This window comes from Glycine max, chromosome 18 (assembly GCF_000004515.6).
Source record: "Glycine max cultivar Williams 82 chromosome 18, Glycine_max_v4.0, whole genome shotgun sequence".
Classification (NCBI taxonomy): domain Eukaryota; kingdom Viridiplantae; phylum Streptophyta; class Magnoliopsida; order Fabales; family Fabaceae; genus Glycine; species Glycine max.
The window spans coordinates 37,246,007-37,253,910 of NC_038254.2; positions in this window are offsets into that span (position 1 = coordinate 37,246,007).

The following is a 7,904-nucleotide window of genomic DNA, read 5'->3' on the forward strand; positions in this document are numbered from 1 at the left end:
CCAAGGTGCATCTCTAGTTACCAAACAGATCGTAGCCTTTCTAGTTAGGCTCTCAAATTGGCACCCTAGAATTGTCTTCTTATTAGAGGTGTTCATGTTAAACATATTTACCTATAGTTGAAGATGATAGGTACATATTAAAGACATTTACCTACAGTTTGGAGATGTAAGTAAAAGTTAATGACTTTTACCTACACACTATACATAGTAGTTAAAACCTATAGTGACAGACACTTAGTCGTCATTATACGTCTCCTCAAAGTTGACGGAAGAAACGTCCGTAGGACAAAGTCTATTATACATTTACCTACAGATTTTTTTATTTATAGTGACAGTTTTTGTCCATAGGTATAGGTCATTTTTCTTGTAGTAAGGCAAAATAACAAATAACAAATGTGAAACCAAGACATTAATGTACCCAAGGCATTAAAAATTACAAGATCATGTCATATTTTCTTTTTAGGCTGAACATTCATGTAATTTTGCTAGTATAAGAAATAAGTAAAACATATTAACAAATTCTAAAGATTTGGTTTATAAGAATAATTTGTTCAATAGTATATTGATTCTCTATTCAAGATCCATTAACCCCTCAATAAATTGCCTTGATTCATTTTCCCATTTCCATCTCCATAGTCTTCCTCTGAAGCCTCCATCTCTTGGGTCAACAATGTCTTGAGAAGGATTTCCAAATTGAACAGTTTTCAAAGGAGAAAATTCAGGTGCAAACATCAGCATCATTACCATTTGTATTTGCTTTTGATACATGAGGTCCATGATGATAGAGTAGCTTTAGACTGCTTTTTGCCAAGTAATATTGTGTGCAATTTTTTTAAGTAATTTTGGGTATGCATTAATTTTTCAATGTAATAGCTTTGATGCATTCCAAATTGCATAGCCACTCTCTATGTGGTAGGTACTTTTTTATAATACATTGTTGCAAACAAGCATCGAAATACTCATGCATATAACAACCAAAACTATTTTCATTTATCCAAATTACTCTCACATGGAAACCGAGTTTCCTTTTTTGGATTAAAAGACCTAAACTTACCAACAAATTGAACATGATTAAGGGTGCCAAGGAAAATTGCCCCTAGTAGAGTCCTGGGAAAATCTCACACCGTCAATTTTCAATTGATTAAGCTTGTTCCACCTAAATAGCATAGGTTCTTCATTGGTAATCAGCCTAGGCTATGGTTGCTAAGACACCCAAGTTTGGACCAAGTAGTAAATGGGTGACCAAAGAGTTAACTACAATTCCAATTCTTCATTACCAGTCAACTAAACTATTGTTTTCTTCGATAGACCAAAATCATTTTATATGTTGGATAAAACTGTTGGTCACAAGTTGATTCTCTCCAGCAAGATGAACTACAATAAGGAAAACAAACTTTCTCACCAAGCCACTAGGAGAGAAGCCAATCATTGCCAAGCAAGTTGCAAGGGATGTTTCATGCTCAATTTCACTCCCACTATTGACAAAAATCCATCCATGCTAATGTTTATATAAACCCCACTCTTTTTACTCCTTGGAGATTGTTGTTGTCCTATTCTATGTATCAATTTCTTCTCCACCTTCATCATTTCCTAGCTTTGGAATGGGGTAAAGACAGGATCACCAACAGTTGCAAAACCCTCAACACCATCACATCCTCCAAGGTGACATTTTTCTCACCCTAGGAACACAAAAAGGTATTTGTCTAAGGACACAACTTCTCAACAACCCAAAACACATGTTTTCAACCCAAGTGCTTCATAGTAAAAAATGAAAACATGTGTTTTGGGGTTGTTGAGAAGTGGTGTCCTGAGACAAATACTTTTTTGTTACCCTAAGGTGAGAAAAAAAACACCTTGGAGGATGTGATGGTGTCGGAGAATTGTCCAATAGTTCATGATCCCATCTTCACCTCATTTCAAAGTTAGGAAATGATAAAAGTGGAGAAGAAATTGATTCATACAATATGAAAACAAACTACAAGGAATAAAAAGGATGGGGTTTATACATTAGCAAGGGTGGATATTCGTCGATAGTGGAATGAAATGGAGCATGAAACATTCCTTGCAACTTGGTTGGCAGAGATTGATTTCTCTCCCAATGGCTTGGTGAGCAAGTTTTTTTCCTTGATGTAGATAATCGGCTTTGTGACCAATATTTTAAGCCAACATATAAAATGATTTAGGTCTATTGAAGAAAACAATAGTTAGTATGGCTGATGATAAGAGGTAATTCTTTGGTCACCCTTTCACTACTTGGTTCATATTTGGTTATGGGAGAGATTCTCAAATTTGCAACCACACCCTAGGTTGATCAACCATGAAAAACCTATGCTATGTAGGTGGCACCGGCTAAATCCCTAGAAAATTGAGTGTAGGAGATTTGCCCTGGACTCAGCTAGGGACTACTTTCCTTAGCACGCTTATGTTCAATATGTTGGATAAATAAAAATAGTTTTTTTTTTGCTATATGCATGAGAGTTTCAATGCTAGTTGTCACACAAATGTATTACACAAAAGTACCTATCACATAAAGAGTGGCTATGCAATTTAGAATGCATCAAGAAGTTTTAGATTGTGTGGCTACATTCTTTGAAACCAAAGGCATTGCATGGAAAATTACTACATACCCATACCTAACAATATATGTAGATATTGGATGGAATATAGTGTACAAAGAATCTGGTGACTCCTATTATTTTTTTGTTTTGTAGTATTTTTCTTCATTTAGATTGGTTTTATTAATAGATCATCTCATCCCTTTTAGTGAAGATATTTAACCTTTTAATGATATACATCCCTTAAACCTTGGTGAAGACTCACATCTCATGACCCTTAGTCAAGAGTCACTTCTCATGGCTTTCCATGAAAAGTCACTTCTCATGCCTCTTATGATGAGTTGCATCTATTCATACATACACTTTATATGAATAGACACATATTTTCATGAAAGGATACAACCTTTCATTAATTTTGACATCTTTCATAGATTATACACATTATATGAATAGTCCCCTTTTTTTTGGACTCAAATTAAGAAAATCTAACTAATTTCACCCCTATTTATTGATGTCATTCCTAAAATAATCTTCATTTAATTGCAATTCAATTTTTATGGAGTCATTTTTATTCAAGGTATTAGGTTTGAATGGAGGACATTTTAAGAATAACCTTACTTTCTACTTGAGATTAGTAAAATTAAATGATTTCAACTAACTTTCTTAATCTATGGGAAGTAATTATTTTTGCTTATATATGAGAGCAGAGAGAGTATAAATCTTTGACGTGTATATATATATATATATATACACATACATACATACATACATATTAATCTATGAATGTTTAACACTGTAGATTTGTCAACAAAGACGTACTTTACTAGTTAATAGACTTAATTGTACATTTGATGTCTTTACTTTATCGGTTTTCTTAGGAATGTTCATAAACTGATTTTATCAAATAACTTTATGAATAAATCAAACAAAAAACTGAAAATCAAATAAACCAAAAGTCGAAAAAATTAAAATTTACTAAACCCATTTGTTTTGGATAAAATCAGATTTTGGATTTCATTTTAAAATTCAATCTAATCCAACCCAAACCAAATTTATACATAAATATATTTATCTGATTAAAAATTTATATTAAAACTCAAGTTTACATTTTTTTCTTCTATAGAGTATTTATAAAACTATTGCATAACTTAAACTTATCATATAACAAAATTTTATAAACTTTACCAGTATAAAAAGTCATGTATGTCTAGTTTTGGATAAGGTATGACTCAAAATCCAAAGTAAATCATATAGAGAGAAATATTCAGTTTACCAAAGGATGTTCATACAAGACAAAAAACAAAAATCATTACACACTCTCGTATTTCCATTAGTTTTCTCGGAAAATCAATGATTTAAATTATAAGTGACCCCAACTTTTAAAGCTTATGAAGCCTATTTTGCAATGTTATCCCCCAAATTTCAGTAGCATCTCTACTACAATACCAGTTATGAAAATAATGCACGAATTCTAAAATGCAACACTAAGCAGAAGGGTCAATTTGTAAGTTCATATAGCAATTCAATTCTAATCGAAATATAACGTATTTTATATATATTCATATTCCCCAAGAGTATACTTTTAAAAAATAATTTTATTTTCATCAAACGGTATGTGTGCACAAACTTTCAACACCAAATAATATAAAAATGACTCTAAGAGCCCATACTCATGGAGGATAACCTCCCAAACCAAAATTGACATTAAAGAAAATAGAAACCCTCAATACCTTCAGAGATTTGAAGTCATCCAGAGTTTAAGAAAATGCAGAACAAAATGGATTGATGAAAAACCCTTGTCTGCTAGAGCTCCCTCCTTGAATTTGATGTCCAAGGGACAAGATTTGAGCTGTAAAGGTGAGAACTTGACGTAGGATGACCATGAAGTTAGAGAGAGAATACAAGGCAAGAGATAAAAGCTCTCTTATCTCTCCTAAAACTCTAAAAGTGGCTGCGCATGAATGAGGACCAAGGAGAGTGTTTACATTTCTTGTATTGTAACCCTACATCTTGGAGTTTTGGGCCGAGCCCATTGGCCCATTAGGTTTTTGGGTCCAAATTTGTTTCATTAGGATTAATTAAAGTTTCATTATTCATCTTGCAAGAGACTTTAATCTTCTATCTTTCATTATATTCTACTCCTCCCTATTTCATTATAATTGTCATGTAAGAGAAAAAAAATTCAAAATAATTGTCATTTTAGCTTTTTAATGTAATATTAATCAACTTTTTTTACTTATATTCTTAAAATATTAATGGTAGAAAAAAAAATCAATAAATGAATTAATGATGATGTCTAGTTTCCTGATATATTAAAAAAATTATTCTAGATTCCTATCGTTAGTTAAGTGATAACATATCTATTAGAAATTTTAAAATATAATTTCATGGGATTTGTGAAATCACCAATCTTTATTTAAAACCTAAATTACAATTTCTAATAGTTAAAACTCACCTAAATCCATTAAAGATGAGTTTTTTGAATCCTAGAACCTTGCCATGTCTCACCTCAATGCTTTTAGAAAAAAGATCAAATATATTAATAATTGGATGGGCAATAGACAGAAGAAGTGCCATAGCACCAAGCCTTAGTGAGTTCATACAAATGCAAAAGTAAAATAAATCCACAAAGTTACTCACCCATGGTACACCTTCATGAATCCGCCTCCCTTCCTAATATCCTGTATGCACCACCGAAGACATAGACCCACCTCTATGCTTAACACAATGTTGACCTCTCGTTCCCACTATCCTCGAAATCAGAAGTACAAATTTAATCTTTTAAGGCTAAATTAACGTTAATTGTTTTTCCATGTAGACACACTAACCATCTTTCATCACAAGGATCCTGAAAATAAAATACCTGTTTAGCTTATTTTGAGACGGAGGAGTAATCCATTATTAGTTAGCTTTAATTAAGACAATTAAGGTTAATTAAATTCTAGTTAACTAATTAATAATTAGAAACATTAATTATATTAGGTCTTTGTCTATTTAAATTATTTATATTAGGCCTACACTAATTAATTAGTTAATTTGGTGTTCAAAAACTCTAATTTCTAAGGTTTTGACTAAACTTGTTTCTTTTTACAAAATTGTCATAAATTGGTCAACTTACAACTCCTTACTTTGACTTTGGTTGACTGTTTTTGACATTTTGTGGGCTAAGCCTAAATCAAATCACTCTTAAAACCTTTACTTCAATTTCTAATTTATGAAACCTACTACCAAATCGACTCATCATCCAAAATTAAATAGTACATAGTATAGGAAGATCTTTTATCTATACCAAATAAAAAATTAATTCTGATGGAATTCAAAATTTCTTTACCTTCAATTTTTTATCTTTGAAACCATTACTTAAAACTAAAAAAGATAACATTGATTTGGCCAACTTTTTTTACCCTTCACATGCGCACACACACAAAAAAAATATTGTCCCTTTTATTGAATTTGTACCTATATAGCTAGCTCAATCCTGTAGCTTCCTCCTTGAGAAGGTAGGTTGGATTCATGTTACTTTTTTATGAAACCCAACCCTAAACAACTTGGTCACAAACAAATTGATTTAGATTTAGTGAATTGGTTCTGAACATCTAAATTTCTTTTAAACTTTTTAAAACTGAAGTTTTAAATAAGGACAAAATACAAATTATGAAAAATCACCTTGAAGCTAGTCATTTAGCTGGCGCATCATGAAAATGTTATGGTGATATTGCTTAACAATTAAGTACTTAATCTCAATAAGTCAACAATGACATTCAAAGAAATCGAAATACGTTATGGAGGGGATGTCCTATAGTCAATGTGTGGAGGGAAATAGAAAGAATTGGAAACCTTAATCTGATGCTAAGTGTAGAGAGTGAGAGAGAGAATGGGAACTTAGTAACTCATGAAAGACTTTGAAATCTGAACAAGTTAGTGAATGTGTTATCACTAATATTTGAAATTTTAAATATAAAAAATATGTAAACATATAAACAACAATAGTAATTTTAAAGACACGTCACATCAATGGGTCTATGGGTTTGGTTCATGGGTTTAAAAATTAACACCGTGAGCCAACCCATACTTGAATGAGTTTGAACAAGTTGGAGTTGACCTCTAGGCAAGTTGGAGACATCATTTCTTCTTGTCCCCAATTTGTTGGAAAAATATTCTGAATTTTACAACTTACCACATATCCATAGAAAGATAAATCATAAAATCTTGATACATATAAAGCAAGCCTCTTATAAAATTAATATATTAAAACAAATCACTAGGTCATAACACATCAACCATCCAATTTCAATTTCATATAAAATCATGACTTTCTAATCACGGTCTATTCTCACATCATTCAAATGGTTGGACTGGCCACAAAAAACATTAAGAGTAAAAAAGTACACAATAAAATAGGATAGAACTTATCAGTTGATGATGTTTTTCGGTCGACAATGGTCAAGGCTATTTTTGGTCGATGCCAATGCCATTTTATGGCTGACATATGCTAGGTTTTTTGGTCGACATCAAGCTAGGATTTTTGCCAAAGTCATTTTATGGATATTTTTTTTGTTCAAATAGGCTAGGTTTTCGGTCAACGTTAGTCATTGTTATTTTTAGGCTGACATCGACAAAGTCTGTTTTCTGTTTATGGCAGCTGAGGGTTTGTTCAACTGACGTAGGCCAAGCTTTTTCTCATCAACATTAGTAGGTGCTACTTTTTAACCGATGTCAAGCAAAAAAATATCACCTGCCTATGTCGTCCAAAAAAGTCCAAGCCGACATTTGCCAAAAAATTGCCCCAACTGACATCCGATCAAAAATAGTCTCGATTGATGTCGATAAAAAAAATTAATTGAAAATGACATTTGAATCGTTCAAAAGCAAGTAAAACTTGGAAATTTCGCAGCATGGGATTAACTTAGGTCGAACTCAGAAATATGATTCAATATCATTCCTATGTACATTCACTTATAAATAGAAATGGGGAAATTTTTTTGAATAGTTTGTATGCAACTATAAAGGAATGCGAAAACACACAAAAACGGGAATGAAGAAAAAAAATAGAGCAACAATACAAGTGAAGTTTAATAGCATCAATCCGATTTACCAAGTGACAAGATTGGCCTCCTAGAAGCCTTCTGACCATTAAAAGGTCCCTTTCTTCTTGGAGTCAATTTCTTCACTAGATTCTTCCCCTTTTGCTTCTTCACTTTCACTAGAGGAAGGTGAAGTAGCAACCTCATCTTGTCTACTATAAATGTCTTGACCCTTCATAATCATGGTTTTCTTTAGTTGCCAAACGGTCATGTAAAAGTTTCCACGAAAAAGCCAAGACTTTATTCGGAGAGCTGCTCTTCCAAA